Source organism: Macrobrachium nipponense, chromosome 34, assembly GCF_015104395.2.
Source record: "Macrobrachium nipponense isolate FS-2020 chromosome 34, ASM1510439v2, whole genome shotgun sequence".
Lineage (NCBI taxonomy): Eukaryota > Metazoa > Arthropoda > Malacostraca > Decapoda > Palaemonidae > Macrobrachium > Macrobrachium nipponense.
In genome coordinates, this window is record NC_061095.1 from 5,748,775 (window position 1) to 5,766,274 (window position 17,500).

At 36.7% G+C, this 17,500-nt stretch overlaps 1 protein-coding gene and 1 long non-coding RNA gene across 7 annotated transcripts in view; one reads left to right on the forward strand and one right to left on the reverse strand.

Annotated features, from left to right (window-relative positions):
• Window positions 1-17,500, reverse strand: part of LOC135207868 (uncharacterized) — a 413,859-nt gene that overhangs the window by 42,079 nt on the left and 354,280 nt on the right. The window lies entirely within an intron of this gene.
• Window positions 10,681-17,500, forward strand: part of LOC135207864 (uncharacterized) — a 7,370-nt gene continuing 550 nt past the window's right edge. The window contains exons 1-3 of the long non-coding RNA XR_010313074.1: window positions 10,681-10,883; window positions 16,059-16,189; window positions 17,065-17,500. The exon at window positions 17,065-17,500 is cut by the window's right edge and continues 550 nt beyond it. This is a non-coding gene — a long non-coding RNA (uncharacterized LOC135207864). The remainder of the gene's footprint in view (window positions 10,884-16,058; window positions 16,190-17,064) is intronic.

Sequence of the window (17,500 nt, forward strand, 5' to 3'; positions counted from 1 at the left end):
ACGTTGCTAACTTTTGAAACGTAAAACGTTAGAAGCAGAGGAAATTAATTGAAATATTCCACGTTAATGGAAGAAGCATTCAAGAAAATTGATTTCATTAATGCTACACGCTCAATAAAATATTCCATTTTGAGCACTGATGATGAAAGAATATAAATACTTACTGAAACTGGTTGAAGTGAATAGACATAACATGCACAGGGACTGGCTGCCTGATTCATTCACTTGCGTAAACATGCATAGCAACAACTGCGGCTACTTGGACTAAAATACGAACAATATTCCTTAAATAAAAACTTTCATCAGGCATTTACTTAATACCTATATTGACTACTTGCAAAATTTACATGTACCAAATTGTCTATAAAATTAATAAATTATATAAACACTACTATATATTTTTTTTTTTTTAGAAATCCAACAACTGGATCATCTATCAATTACAAGAAGTTTAAACGACATTCTCTCTCTCTCTCTCTCTCTCTCTCTCTCTCTCTCTTTGTTTTTAGGGGTCTTTGGTTACCATGATTAAAAATAGACAACGAACAGGGGGTAGAACCCGAAAGAGACAGAAGTATGATTTCATGTTAATAGATAAATCGGAGACTGATACAGCAGTCGTCTGGGAAGCAATAATTAAATCAGTAAAAAGTTATATGAATAATAAGGGGAAGAAATTTAAAGAATCCTTTGGATAAAGAATTTATCACGTTGAAATCAAATAAAGAGGAACGTTGACAAAGGACACTCGGAATACGAGAACTGTTAACAAAGCTGCAGTAGGAGTATGACGAATAGAGAGATATAAATATCTGCCTTGGAATGCGACCTTGTGTGGGTCAGACATACAATGAAGTAAGACAGCTGAGGATAACAGACATTCTAAATGCTAACTTGAAAAAAATAAGTAAATGAATAAATAAATAGATAATTGTGAGAACGGTTCTTTAGCTATTACATGCAAACAAGTGTACATCATTATTTTTTACTTAAAGACGTTTATATTCTATATATATATATATATATATATATATATATATATATATATATATATATACATGACCAGAGTCAACGGATAACGCCCTGGCCTCTCATTGGAGAGTCTGAGGCTCCGACCCGACGAGAGAGAGAGAGAGAGAGAGAGAGAGAGAGAGAGAGAGAGAGAGAGAGAGAGAGAGAGAGAGAGAGATATATATATATATATATATATATATATATATATATATATATATATATATATATATATATATATATATATATATATCCTCAAAGACACTTATAACAATCATCCGCCGTTCCCTGCAGCAAAGCAACTTCTAGCACTGAATAATTTCGCAAATTTTTCTAAACTTCTTTTTCCTATTTTCGTACCTGAGGGGTGTTTTTTCCTGTCATCTCTCTGTTTTCTCACCCTTTCAAATCCTGTTTTCGTGCACAACTTCATCAGACTTTTTTTTTTCTTTTCTTTATTGCATTCCTCCGATCGTCAGATGTTCGCTTAATTAATATCACGCTGACAACGCTATGTGCTTTAGCAAGACTTCTCCGACTTACTCCGCCCTCTCTTCCCCAAGCACTCGTTTATATCATCAGATATCTATTTTTTCGCCTTTCTATTTGCAATGAGTCTTCTTAAACGCTGCTGGCTTCCATTATCTAATTTAATCTATTAAATCTTCTGAATGTGGTTTTTTTTTACCTGCTCTTACAGCATTCGTTTAGTTTTCTGTGAAAGAAAAGTACTGAGATGGCTTTGTCTGTCCGCCCTCATATCTTAAAAACTACTGAGGCCAGAGTGCTGTAAATTACTATGTTGATCATACATCCTCCAATCATCAAACATGCCAATTTGCAGCCCTCTAGCCTCAGCAATTCTATTTTATTTAAAGTTAAAGTTCGCCTTGATCGTGCATCTGGCAACGCCATAGGACAGGTCACCACCGACCTGTGGCTGAAAGTATCCTGGGCCGCGGCTCATACAGCGTATACGCTGCACAGAAAACTCAATTGTGCCGAATAAACTTCGGCGCATTTTTTACTAGTTTCATCTCACAAAGACTTATATTAATTGAAATGGTTTATTCTGAACTTTCTGTAACACGCTGGTCATCTCCAAAGCTTTCCTTACTTTCTGTTGTTCGTGTCGGCTGGTGTTATCCTTTCTCTTTCTTTTATTTCTGTCTCGAATAAAAAAAAATCCCTTTTGACTAAATATATTCACATCAATATCACAACTTTTCTTATTCGCGACTTACCAGCGCAATGACACTTCTAATTTTACTTTTCCTTATTATTTCTAATCCAATAAATTAAAGTCGTGATTAAAGCTTCTACCATTTTAGTTTTCCTTTCCATCCTTCCGCCTTTTCAGGTACTCGTTTTCCTCATCGGATAAGAAGGGAGAGAATCCCTTCTTATCTTGGAAGTGTTTCATTGTCGTCTCCGTGACGTCCCCCATTCAGCTCTGATAAGAGTTAATCTTCTTGACGATTTTCCTTTCTTCTTTTCCTTCTTATGCCTTATCCGCCATAGCATCTCCAATTGTCTCTTTGTTTCTCGCAGTCGTCTTTGCGCCGTCACATTTCCCAGACAAATCAATTAATCGCCAAACGACTCATTATCAAAATTTTCGTTTTATCTATCTTCGCTTCATTCTGATTACTTGTGGCATTCAATGTACTGACCTTTGCGAAACACTATTTTCAGAAATGTCGAATCCATTGTTTATTTATTTATTTATTTTTATTTTTTTTTATTTATTTATTTTTATTTATTTATTTTTATTTATTGCTATTTACCATTTGTTACCTTTCGGTTATTTATGATTATTTATCACCTTTAACTACAGCCGTCCTTTTATTTCGTCACCTATTCAGGTTTCTGATTCTCAAACAGCAAACGATCGTTATTCCATCTTGGTGCACTGTTAGTAGGATTTGCAACGTCCCTTCGACCCCTAGCTGGAATAATTTTTTAGCCCTCTATTTTAAATCCATTCTCTCTTCTTGTCTTTAAATCTGCTGTCCAACTTCTCAGACGATTACTTCTTATTGCAACAGCAAGGTTTTCTCCCATGCAGTTCCACCAATTGAACATTGCACTTCATCTCCTTAATTTTGTGGAGCTCTTTATGTTGCTGTGCAGCCACTACAACTCCTTGTTTTCACTGTCTTAACAAAAGTGCCTCAGTGTTTTCCCGAATTCCATTTGACCTCATCCCTCTTTCTTTTACTCTCCTTCAGTTATTTCATCATTCGCCCTTACTATCTCGTCATTTCCTCTAAAGACTTTCATATCTGGTCGATATACTTGAATTGGTGACGGCCAATGAATGCCAGGCGCCGCTGACGTGTAAGCTTCCGTGACATCCATACGGACATGGATCAAGCTCACCCCAAAAGGGAAATTTTCATGAAGTTGCTACAGATTCTGGGAATCTGATGGGCAGCAATAATAAATAAGGACCAAGAAGGAACAGCTCCACTATTCGCATTTGTGTTCTTCCCTTTGTTCGTATCCACTGCGATTTCCAAATTGCCACTGTGCTCCTTCAATCCTATGCTCTTTCTCCACTTCCATTTTCTTTTCATTTCCTACCTATTTTCTTTTCCAGAGTCCCTTCTCGCTCCTGTATTAGTCTCTTCATCACTCCCTCCTCTTAATTTTTTTTTTTTCAGAGTTTCTGTCGTCCTTACTCTCATTTCTCTTTACGTATGTTTTATCTAACTACCCTTTTCCTATAACTTATAACTTTCGCTCTTCCTTTATTCTATTTCCGCTTTCCGTCGGCTTTCTCAAGTTTTCCATTCTTTTATTCTTTTTCATGTTTTATTATTTTCCTGATGTCCTTGTCACACACGAGTCCTCCCTGCAACATTTTTGAAATACATAGCTTTCTTTCCTTTATTTCGGTTTTAATTCATTTTAGACCCTCCTTAATATTTCACAAGGTATTTTCAGTTATCGGAGAGTAAGCCTGAAAACTACTTTGTCGTTGTTGTTCTTCTTCTTCTCCTTATTGTTGTTGAGTGGTTAGGAAAGGTCTATGGAAAAGTCTAAAAAGGTCTGAAAAAGGTGTTTCGCACTGAGTTAAATATTCAGGAATTTTAGGATAGGATATTCATGACTTATCTATTAGAATGAAAGTGTAAAAAATCAATAATGTGCACGTTAAACAGTGCAGAACAATTATTTCTAATAAAATATAGCGTATTTATTTCAATTTTCGTTGTTACAATGACATTTTTAAACTTACCTCCACTTTAAACTTGATATCTGCCTTGGATTTACGGGTATGACCCAACCTCAAATCATCTCTAACGTTTCATAAATTTCTTCTTTCTTTTTTAAAACATCTTGAGCCTAATGGGCTTTCTCCTGCCTCCTGCATAAAATCCAAAGTTTTGATTCGCTTGCTCTTTACCAGACGCGCAATCTTCGTGTTAATGTTTTCCCCCCTTCATTTTTCCTTCTCATCCTCAATCATAACCATAACTTTACATTTTTAATAGTTAGCGTTGGCTTGCTTTTCTCTGCGCTCTCATATCCGTCTCTTCGCCCAAAATTTATTCCGTGGGTTGTCCTCATCACCACCATCGTTCACCATCACCACCATATCTTTTTCCTTTGTTGCCGTCTTGTAAGTGTGCCTCCCCCTCTGGCAGCCTCCCAGGCAGAATACAAAGCGCAGACATCATGCGATCAAGCAGAGATAAGGCAAAACATCCCCCCTTCTCTAGACACTCTACATAGCTGGCTTCGGGCATCCCAGTGTGACATCTGGCTCGTTGTCTTGTCTGCTTGCAACTTGATGATGCTGAGGGCCGTTGAGGGAGGGGGCGTGAATCCTGAAGGTTCAACATTTCCCGTATATCTTCGTTTGGTTTCCTTCAATACTGCAGGTGTCGCTCTCGTGCCTTAGATTCCCGAATGGAGGCTGGGAGAACGAGTTGTCTCGCCTCATTTTTTTCTTTTCTGTCCCACTAATTAGATGCTGCGGTCGTTTAAGGAGCCATTGCTTTAATACCTGATTACCGCGAAGTACAAGGACCTCAGTTGTTGCACCACTGGGCTAAATTTAGCATAAAGGATAACACCTTGAAGGGATGCTCGAACTCTACACGTTTCCAAAGGGTTTTAACTACTGTAAACCAGCAGTTACGAGGCCGTATATCTCGGAATAAATTATGGAAGATGCGCAGCCACATACAAGAAAATATTTCTGACTTCGTTTCGGCTCCCTCTCGAGCTGTTTAATCATAGTGGCTTTGTTATAAGGTCGTCGAGCGAAATGAAGAAAAAACAGCCGAGGAGAGCGTCTTGGCGCCTTAGCCCCTGCGGTACACCTTGACGAGGTTTTTTCAAGTAATATGATGAAAGAATTTTTGCGTGAGAAGTCCAATGCCAGTGGATTGCGAGGAGCAGACCTCCAGCCACGCCTGCTGTACGAAGGTCCTCCATTTGATCGAGGAAAATGTTGCTTAATCCGGCATCTAAAGGAGAGGGAGGAGCCCAAAGGAAATGGGAATTGTTACGACGCCATTGCATTCGATGCATTCTGTGATATGGCGATTAACGAACAACAAGAATAATTTGGGCGACCCCATGAAGGTCGCTGCTCTGGCAATCCTACGGAATGAGTTGCGGGCGACAGGAATGGGTACCTAAAGCACTCAAGCATCTCGCAAAAGAGTCCTCCGGACTTAATAAGAAGCCTTTGGGTCGTTCACATAGCACCAAGAAAACATGAGGGGCGGTACTTTGAGTCTCAAGGCCAGCAGGGTCCTTCAACCCCTCACCCCTAAACCAACCAACCACTCCTAACAGGCCCTCTTTAACTCAGTCCCTTCTCCCTATCCTTCCCCTCCACATCCTCCATCTCCTCCTCCTCCTCCTCCTCCTCCTCCTCCTCCTCCTCCTGCTCATGAGAGCAAACACTCATATAATAAAGACCAAGGACGACTTCACCAGGAAGAAGAAAAACAACTTCACTCTACATCGTTCGTATCACAGAGTTGCATTCTTGTGAAGCACAGAATTCGCCGGCCGCAGTGAGAGGGCTGTTGGGTCTCTCGCATACAACAGCCATTTGGAAACATGGTTTGCAATGTACATGCAACCATTACGAAGCGCATGCAATTTCAAGCGTCTAGTAAAGGCATGCAAGAAGAATTAGAGGGAGAGCACCTCTCTCGTGACGACCGCATCCGCAACATTGCAAATTCGACTCTGGGTCTCTTTTTTATGGGACTATTTAGAAGTGATATCAATATTCAGACATCAAAGACCAATAGATGATGCAACTGATTATAGTCTTCGAATCTTCTTATGTGTCGCTATGGAATGAATACAAATAAGCGGATGGCTTGTGCCGGATTAAGCTGCAAAATATGACCCAGGTACTTGAGGGGCTGCCTAAGATATGTCAAGACTAAATCAACTCAATGGCATTCACATACAAATTTACGAACTGGACTGCCAGCCAACCAAGAATGTATTCTTGTTTTTCGTAACGTTTTTATCATCATACAAAAGTAGAAAGCAAAAATACGATTTTCGGATTATATAATCATTTAAAAGGGCATAAAAAATAAAGTACGATAAGAACGCAAATTGAACAAAATCTGGCCAAGAAACTTTTAAACAAAATTCTTAGTTGCCATTCTTTTTGCAAAGTTCACATATTTCTCAGAAATTACAAACCAGAGTCCCTCGTATAAAACCTCTACACACAACCGGCATAAGAATGCAAAGATATTACGTGATTCACAACCAGAGTCGTAATAGTTAATCTTCAGTGATTTCATTGCTCATTATCTGTGTTAGCTATATCCAATTTACACACTATTCAGTTTACACCTATTTTCCTATCATTAAGTACTGAAACGATTTCGCAACACCCGATACATTGGAAATTCGAATGGGTTGTATAACGACTAAGAAACTTCCGCTTTTCTTTATGAACTTCAAGGAAACGAGCCGAACACTTGTGCGAGTTCTATTGTTGAGGATTTTCATATCCTACACTAACTCAATGCAAGGCTAATGAAGACAAAACGACAGTCCCCTTTTTGCCTAATAGTTATGCTAATGAAGAGTATTCATTAAAATTCAGTACCACTACTACTAGCACTACTTCTAACAATAAATTTTCCATGTTACTACTATTTCCCCAACAATCACATCTAACTTCTCTAAATTCTCTTACCTGTATGGATAATATTTCCCATACATTGCATCACCGAGTAGGCAAACCGGCGCTCTCGTAATACAAAAGGGATTAAGTTATTCGTCTCTTAATCAATATCATCAGGGGAACGGCAATAACCGATGGATTGTTATTCTCCTTGTTTAGTTCAAATTCGTACTTCAAACTCTCGTTTGCATTGCTTTTAGGCTGAAATACATATGTAGAATCTACTGGTCCCCTTTTACCAGATACATACATAATTGTAATAGCCAAAATGCCCTCACAACTTCTCCAGTTCTTCGCGCTTTTTGGATACGCTTGTCACTACAAAGCCTTTGATCCAAGTTCAAGAAATTTGAAGTAATTATAATGTCCGGTAGAGGGAGACGAAACCGCGTCCCATAATCAGCCTAAAAGCAATAAAAAACGATTGGTAAGGATGGGTCTACACCAGCTGTTATAAATATATCTGAACTCGCCTGGTATATACATATAGTATATATGTACAAGAGGCAATGGACTTTTGTCCTTCTCGTGGTCAGGTCGGCAAAGTGACCTCGTTGTGATTATAGGACCCGGGTTCGTCTCCGCTACCGGACATCATAATTGCTTCAAATTTCTTGCACCTGGATCTTAGGCTTTGTAGTGAGAAGCGTATCCAAAAAACTCGAAGAATTCGAGATTTTAAGAGGGCATTGTGGCTACTTTTACAACGACACGTACACACACACACACACACACACACACATATATATATATATATATATATATATATATTATATATATATATATATATATATATATATATATATATATACACAAGACGCATACACCTTATACATCTTCTTGGCGCTTTACAGAGATATTTCCCTTTAGTCACTGATTTCAAAAGAGATGCCAAGGAAACTAGAAAAGAAAGTCAGGTGTTGTAAAATCCTTTTGCGAATCCCTGGAGTTGTGTTCATTAACTGCCGGACATTATAAATAAAACGAAAAAGATCTCTCAAGAAAAACAACTCCTTCGTAGACGAAAGAAAAACTTGAAAAAAAAATTATCTCTTTTTATTTTAATCAAGGAAAACACAACTTCAGAATTACAAGCGAAAATGCAATGCATGCTACCCTCATACAACTCTCAAATCTGTTTTAATACCAACGTTTTTTCTTATTTATTAACTTGTTTACCTTTTTCTCTTTTTAATAAGTGATCTCTTCTTTTTGTATTTCCCATTACTTTCCATTATTCCTCACTGATGAACACCACGTAGTTTGGAAGCTTGAATTTCAAGTCAATGGCCCCTGTGGTGGGTTTATTTCATACGGATATGGTTCACCTGAATAATAATAATAATAATAATAATAATAATAATAATAATAATAATAATAATAATAATAATAATAATAATAATAATAACATCAATAATAATAATAATAATAATAATAATAATAATAATAATAATAATAATAATAATAATAATAATAAAATAGTTTTTTTTTATTGGAATACGAAAAAACCTTAATAGGATCACCGGAGCGATGGTAATCGTTCAATAGATGTGGGATGGGGCGGACAAGCTGGTGCTACGTATAGCCCCATTACAAAACTTGGATAGGCTTGAGGAATCTTCTTTATTCACCTTTTTCAAAATGAACTTCAAGTCGTAAACTGGTTTGTGTTGACTCAAACTGTAAATCCGGTATAGGATTTGTCACAGTCAAGCAAAGGGATGTCGCATACCTCTGTGTCTTTGTGGACTGGCTTCTACTTGGACGTTTAGGAATTTGGCTAGGGTATTTGGGTACGTCAAGACAAAAAGGTTAGAATTTCCAAGTTTATGTGTCAGCGTCTGAATCCTGACCAGGTGTGGGATTTTGATTTTATTGCAAAGGGCGTCTCCTTGGTCGTGTTTTGTTTGTTTGTATGGTGTTTTTACGTTGCATGGAACCAGTGGTTATTCAGCAACGGGACCAACGGCTTTACGTGACTTCCGGACCACGTCGAGAGTGAACCTCTATCATCAGAAATACTACACATCTCTCACTCCTCAATGGAATGCTCGAGAACCGAACTCGAGGCCACCGAGGTGGCATGCCAACACCATACCATCCACGCCACTGAGGTCGTGTTTTGATGAGGTCGTTAGATTATCATTATTATTAAAATACTGGTAAAAAATTATGTTTACTTCAAATTCGTTTTTCAGGAATTCCGGAGAGAAATGCCAAGATAAAAGAGGAAAAAAAAGTTTATATGAAAATTAAAATTTTTGTTTTCTCTACACAGTAAATTTGTATTCTGTCGTGTCTCTATCAAAACATCAAGAAAATAAATTTCGTTGCTTGTTTCCCTTTCAAGTTCGAATTTGATGCTGGACACCAATGCATTTAGTCTTGAAAGAAAATCGTGAAAATTTTCCCATCTATCATTCAATATATATATATATATATATATATATATATATATATATATATATATATATATATATATATATATATATATATATATATATATAGCGTTTTCTGTCTTCGCTAGAATTAGAACCTAACTTTTTTGGGGGTTTGATACAGCGGCAGCGGCACACAGTCGACTTATATAATCGATTATCAAGGGGACTATAAGGTAATTTCGACACGATAGTCAAATGGATAAGTAGGCTGTCTACCTCTGTATCAAACATGAAACAAACAGGTGCGAATCCTGCTCAAGGAAGATGCAATTACCGTATGCAATTCCCTTTATACGTTATTCGCAAGGTTAGAAAGAGAGAGAGAGAGAGAGAGAGAGAGAGAGAGAGAGAGAGAGTGCAAAACAAGAAAGAATAACAAAGAACTGCGTGTGGCAACAACAGATATTAGGAGTTGCCAGATATCACTATTTGTTTCCTAGTTTTTGGCAGATATTTGCTTTAGGCAAATGAAACTAAAAGTGCTATGTGGTCTATCGTGTCTTTGATAATCCTGTAACATAATTAAAGTATATGAGTGATTGATTTCTAATTCATAAAGTTTGTTTACCTGGGTATTCAATCATTAATCATTATAATTTTACAATGTTTTTAATTATTATCTTTATATAGCAACTGGATACTATCAGTTTTTCTATTTAATGGACAGCTTGAACTCAAATCGCCATTATCAAGTATCTGAAATAAATACAAACTATTTTAAAAGCGAAAATATCACCAAACGTAAAAGGTAAAATCGGATCATTCATAAAACTAGTAATTTCATAGAAAAATTACCTAGAGGAAATAAATCTCGAACACGAACGATTACGACAACCATTTCAGGTTACATACAAGATACAATAGTATTACCTCACTTCCTGACGAGCATTTTTGGCCTAGATGGCCAGCGGTGTCTTGCCAAGATAGGGAAAGATCTTTGGCAGGACACATTCGCCAAAACCTTGACAAAAAATGTGACAAAAAACGAGAACGGAATGCCACTAGCAGGTATAAAATTCCTGGCAAAGGAAGTTAAGTAGGTTAGACAGACGGAGGCCTCTCGCGTAGTTAAACCAGAGGGCAGATTGCGACAGTTTACTAGAGGGAGGCTCACAGATAACGAAGGGCGCTCTTCTCCTGAAGGCCTTGGAGAGTTTATCATGGATTTCCGCAAGCAGAAGTTTCTGTACGTGTACCTGCGTCGATTTGTAGCACACCAGAAGAGTAGCAGTGGGCAGGAAGGACAGGTATGTATGCTTGATTACTTTTCATTGTTACTTTTTCAAATTGCTCAGCACACGAGTGAGTTTGTGATAAATTTGTGTAGGTTTATGTATAGTTTAGTTTCATCGTGTTGAAATAATTTTCTGTACATTTTTTCGTGGTGTAATACAATTTTGAAAACTAAATAAAAAAAATGTTTTCTGTTATTAACCGCTATAAACATAAAAAAATAATTAATTAGCTGAATGTTAGAAAATAAACATTCCATATACAATTCCACTTTACATAAACCGTAAAATTTAACATTCCAGTAAACAGATACTAGAAAAATAAATAACAAATGAAAATATTCATTTGATTTTGAAACATATCTTTACAACCCTTCAAGTACCTTTTCGCATTTTCCTCCAAAAAACGAAAAGGGACAATTAACCCAGATGTAACCTTGAGAATTAAGGTGCCTGTTGTTCAATTCCGGCATTCAATGATATAACAAACAGGTTACAGTGTGAAAATGCACAGTAGTCTCAGATATGATATGCTTCGAATGGCAAGGTTCATGAATAAAGTCTATGTAGAACATGCATAATCCTTAAACATGATGATATGAAGAGACAATATTCTTGATCGTACATCTCTGTATAGGCTATTATTAAATATACACTAACAAACATTGTAATGTTAAAGACAGTTGTCCTAGTAAAAGTTTAATGATCCAAAGAGTATTTTAACAGTATACTATGATTTAAACTTAGCATATCCATGGAACCGAATGGATTGTCAAATTTAGGCCAAAGACCAGGCGCTGGTGACTGTGATGAGGTCATTCACACTGAAACGGAAATTTGGAGTAAAAAGGTTTTAAAAGTCTAACAGGAGGAAAGCCTATTAAAGATGGACTATGAAACAATTGTCAAGAGAGGGCTGGGGAAAGTAAGATAGGACAGAGGGAATTAGAACGGAGGTCTAGTGAAAGGAATGGAAGGGGTTTCAGCTAGGGGCCGAGGGGAAACTACTAAAAACATTGAGTAATGAACTGACTGCACTCCTCTCCTACAGGGTCAATAGATATGTAATAGAAAGGTATGGGGGTAAAACACAATGATATTCATTTTGAAAAAAGGCATGGATTCTGTATGTATGTAGAAGCAACTCAGAATTTCCTGATTATAAGAAATAAGCTCCATCCTCATTAAAAAAAAATTAAAGCGAGTTTGACGTCTAAATTAACAAGTGGTCTCGTGGAGGAGAGTGACAGAGGATGTTTTTTAATAATAACAACAATGATAAAGTGAATAATTAATTAAATGACGTAGGTAAATAAAAAAAGTTTTTAGGTATTTTGCTCTGAGGGATGTCATATTCAATATAATATGTCACATGGACCTCCGTTCCGGAGGTTGCTCTAATATATATATATATATATATATATATATATAGTATATATATATATATATATATATAAATATATATATATATATATATAATATGATATATATATGATATTATATATATATATGTGTGTGTGTGTGTGTGTGTGTGTGTGTGTGTGTGTGTGTGTGTGTACAGACTGAGAGAGAGAGAGAGAGAGAGAGAGAGAGTCAATAAACAGAAGAATTAATAAATAAATGAATAATTAAATAAGTCAATAAAAAGCTGCAGCCGGAAAAAACAACGCAAAAAAAGTGTCGCAGGAATCTTGGACTTTATTTGTTGGAAGGCGGCACCAGGCTTTGGGCTACGTGACTGCTGTTTACTTTTGCTGTTTATTCTCTGTTCTTTCAGGATATCTTTTCGTACTGGTTTGAGGTGCATTTTTTTTTATACTGAAATTGTCCCCAGAAAGGAAAATAATGTTTTTTATTTGATATTTTAAGATATTTCCCCAGTTTCTTGCATGCAACAGATTGCATGTATCAGTGAGGAGCTCTCTCTCTCTCTCTCTCTCTCTCTCTCTAATAAATGTACACATATATCGCTTTATTGTATCAATTAATAATTCCATTCACTTTAAAGCAAAAATACTAAAACACAGCACACACGAATATATAGAGTTTTCCATTTTTTTTGGAGAGAGAGAGAGAGAGAGAGAGAGAGAGAGAGAGAGAGAGAGAGAGAGAGAGAGAGTTCCTTAATGACACAGACGATCTGCCAAATGTCAAGAATCTAAGAGAATCTCGAAAAACAACAAATTAATTTTAACGATTTCAGTAGGAGACAAAAAAATATTTCTTAAATCACTACGAATATTTCCTGAGAAAGGAAAGAATAAACAGCAGAAACGAACAGCAAAATAAACAGCAATCATGTTGCCCCAAGTATTCCAAGATTCCTGTGACTATTTTATTGTTTTTATTATAATTTAAAGTGAACAATGCTGTCAAACAGTTGCTTTTATTTTTTTTTTTGCGACAAACTTACCTATATACTGCTTTGATTTTTTCCCTGGTCAAACCTTTGCTTATTATTATTATATTATTATTATTATTATTATTATTATTATTATATGGTATTTATCATATTATTATATTATTATTATTATTATTATTATTTATATAGAAAGAGGAATATCTAATCATATGGAATAAGCCCACAGGGGCCAATGATTTGAAATTAAGCTTCCGAATATGGTCTTTTGAAAGATGTAACAGGCATGGTGTTCACAAAAAAGAAGTAACAGATATGGTGTTCATTTGAAAGAAGTTAGAGGTATGGTATTTATTTAAATGACCTAACAAATGTGATGTATATTTGAAAGAAGTAACAAATATGATGTATATTTGAAAGAAGTGACAAATATGATGTATATTTGAAAAAGCCTACAGCTATGGTGTTCATTTGAAAGAAGTTAGAGGTATGGTAATTATTTGAAAGACCTAACAAATATGATGTATATTTAAATGAAGTAAAAGATACGGTGTTCATTTGAAAGAAACAACAGATATGGTGCTGCTCATTTGCACGAAGTTATAGATATGGTGTTCATTTAAAAGAAGTTACAGATGTGATGTTCATTTGAAAGAAGTAACAGATATGCTGTTCATCTGAAAGAATCGACAGTATGGTGTCCATTTGAGAGAAGCAACAGATATGGTGTTTTTGAAAGAAACACCAGGGAAAGTGTTCATCTGGAATAATGGCTAGTATGGTGTCCATTTCAAAGAGCTTACAGATAAGTTACAGAATGTAAAAGGAAACATAGAAAGACGAGATTAGGAAATATGTTCATATTTTTATTTTGTCTAGTCAATATTTACATATACGCATTTGCATTTTTATACGCTATAATTATAATGCATATTTACATTTTTGCAACTCAATAAAAATTCTTTCTGCACGGGACTCTTATAAAACTTAACAGCAAGTTGGATTGTTGTACTGGAATCAACGTGGGTTAAAATATTGAGATTCAATAAATCCTTTAATAAAAGCATCGTTACGTCATGAAAATTCCTCACACCGTTTGCCTGAGGATGTCGTGGAACTGGGAATTCTGAAGTTCAAGCGAAAATGCAATGCATCGCTAACCTTATACAGTTCTCCTGCTATATTAATAATTTACATAAATATTTGTCTATTAATTTGTTAATTTATTCTTTATCTCTTCTTTCTGTATTTTGCAGTACCTTCTGTTACTTTTTCCAAATGAACACCATATTCTTAATGTAATGGTAATTGCTGTATAGCAAAGAAAGATAAAGGAAAGGAAGACGCATTTTCGAGAAGTTCTGCCGCACGGAGGTTTTCGCGCGTGTGTTGGAGGCGCCTGTTCTCATGTTGGTTCTAGAATCAGCAGGAGTGTTGTGGAACGCAACAGGCGCCGAAGTGTCGTGAGAAACGCCGCGACTAAAGCTGGCCTCACACTAGGCATTTATTTCTCGAGCAGCGAGCCGTTGCTGCCGAGAATGAAAAACCGGGAGCTTTTAGCTCGAGATTCTTGCTTCCGAACAGGACGGAAAGCAGCCAGCACGAGCCGCGAGCCACAGCATAGTGTAAACAAACAAGATGGCTGCTGCTGATAGGACGTACTCTCCTGAGCCACTCTTGAACCCACAAACGTTTTTGTTACTCTTGCATTCACGTAAGTTTTCCGAGAAATAAACCACTGCAGCGCATCTTGCAACAGTCCGACAATTTCTGGGCGCCATGATGATATCAGATGATCAGTTTTGTTTACTTTTCCTACGGCTCCTCGAAACCACGAGTTCCTAGTGTGACGATACAACACTTTTGCTCGCGAGCATCGGCTGGATGCTGGCCAAAACCACGAGCAAGAAATGACTAGTGTGATACCAGCTTAACTGATGCATACTTCGAGAAACTTCTAAATCGTTCCGGTAATCTCCGGAGTCTGTGACGTTCGCCGCAGGCCCCGCCCCCAGGATGCCTTATAAATACGACGGACGAAGTAGGAGGGAGATCATCAGTTAATCACAGAGATCAGAGATCCTCAGTAAGAACCACAGATCAGATTATCAGTGAGAGATCAGTAGCAGAGACCATCAATGTGAGAAGAAGGACGAAGGATCAGCGAGAAAAAGGCGCTCGAGAATTGGTCGAATTCTGGTCAAGTTATTTCGATGTTGAGCAAGACTTCAGAGAAGAAACGTTCTGCTAGAGGTTTTGAGGAGTTCCTGCCCTTCAAGTATCAAGAGTAGACATTATTTTCTGCAATACGGAGGCAAAAAGGCATCTACCATTAGAGTTCTCCTTTTGTGAAGCCATCGCTTCGAGTTGCAAAACTGGTCGGCAAGTACTTTCATTACCTCACTGTTCCCCCAGTTCATGCAGTGTAAGATTTTACCTTTTTTATGTAAATAGGAGACACCATTCTGCATTTATCTTTGTTAGTAAGCTTGTAAATAAACCTTTGTTGTGTTAGTGTTTCTTTCTATATTCGTATCTCCAGTTTCAACTGTTGGTGTTGAATTTTTTTTTTTTTTTTTTTTTTTTTTTTTTTTTTTTTTATTTCATATCGAACCTGAAGCGGACCTCTCTCGGTTCGTAACACTTAATTAAGAAGCTTGAATTTCAAGTCACTGGCACCTGTGGAGGGCTTGTTCCATATGAATGGGTTTACCTCCTGAATAATAATAATAATAATAATAATAATAATAATAATAATAATAATAATAATAATAATAATAATAATCTCTTAAAAGCCCCTATTTAATTAACTGTCTGTTGTTTCCCAATAGATGGCGTGCCTGCGCGATGCACCTGTACATAAACAAAGCGTTCGGGGAGTTAGACAAGGCGAGGTCCTTCTTCAGAAGTCGCACACCTGTCGGCTTCAGCGAAGGTGAACTTGGCACTAGACTCTGAACAGGTAAATGTATTATTATTATTATTATTATTATTATTATTATTATTATTATTATTATTATTATTATTATTCAGGAGATGAACCCTATTCATAAGGAGCAAGCCCACCACAGGGGGTCACTGACTTGCTATTCAAGCTTCCAATGAATATGGTGTTCACTGGAAAGAAGAAACAAAAGGTAGTTGGAAATACAGAAAGAAGGGATCACTGATTAAAAGAAAAAAATCATTTAACAAATTAATCAATAAATAGGAAGAAAAGCAAAATTTTCACAATACAATGAGTATCGTCTTAGAGTAGTAATCCACAGCACCTCCGCGTGAACTACTGAAGTGTCAGCTGCATAACATCCTCAGGGAGGCAGTTCCACAGTCCAACGGTGGGAGGAATAAAGGACCTCTGGGACTGGTAAGTTCTGCAGTGAGGTCTGTTTACCAAATTGGTGCTGCTGTTCAGGAAATCTCGTTGCACTCGGAAGGAAAAGGAGATCAGCGATCTATTGTGAACGCAAAAGATCTCTGTTGAAATACAACTTAAGGAACATTGACAAATCAGAGACCATCCGTCGATGATAAAAATCATACTGCTAAAATTAGGAAACAGAAACCTACCACAATGAACCACTGTATATAAAAGAGATAAATCTATTACTGAAGGAGGCATCCACAACGGGGAACAGGTATATAGGTAGACTATACTACTACAATTATTCCTACTCTGCCAATTATGATACCACTTAACACTATGACTCACACAAATGGGTAATTACCCCTGAACTTCTTTCAAAAGACACAAGACATAACTATGAACCAACACAAAACAATTCCCTGGAATAATGGATGCAAGAAGTCTGTAAAAGCTTTATAATTCTTCCACAGGTCAAGACGTGAGATTGGTCCCAGACAATTCTGCGCAAGTCGTGTTGGTAACAATCATCCTGAGGTTCAAGAATGATGTCGAAATGGTCATCAAATAAACAAATACGCATAAGCAAAAAAAGGTTACAAATATTTTTGTTTATAATGTTGATAAGTATTGGTGTTTCCTGACACTACAATTTTAACCCACATATTACGCATCCTTGGAATATGTAAAGTAAGTGTGAGAGCGGCGTAAATATTATTCAATTATATTTAAGTGCTTTCATATAATTTATGCTCTTTAATGATTTCATACACATGTATATATTTTTACTCCACTAAGCCCTCACTTGACAAAAACCCTCCAACCCCACCAGCACTTGTCTTAAAATTTCAACCAGGGAATGCTAATCGTTCCTATAACCTACAGCCACATACCATCAACCCAGTGGAC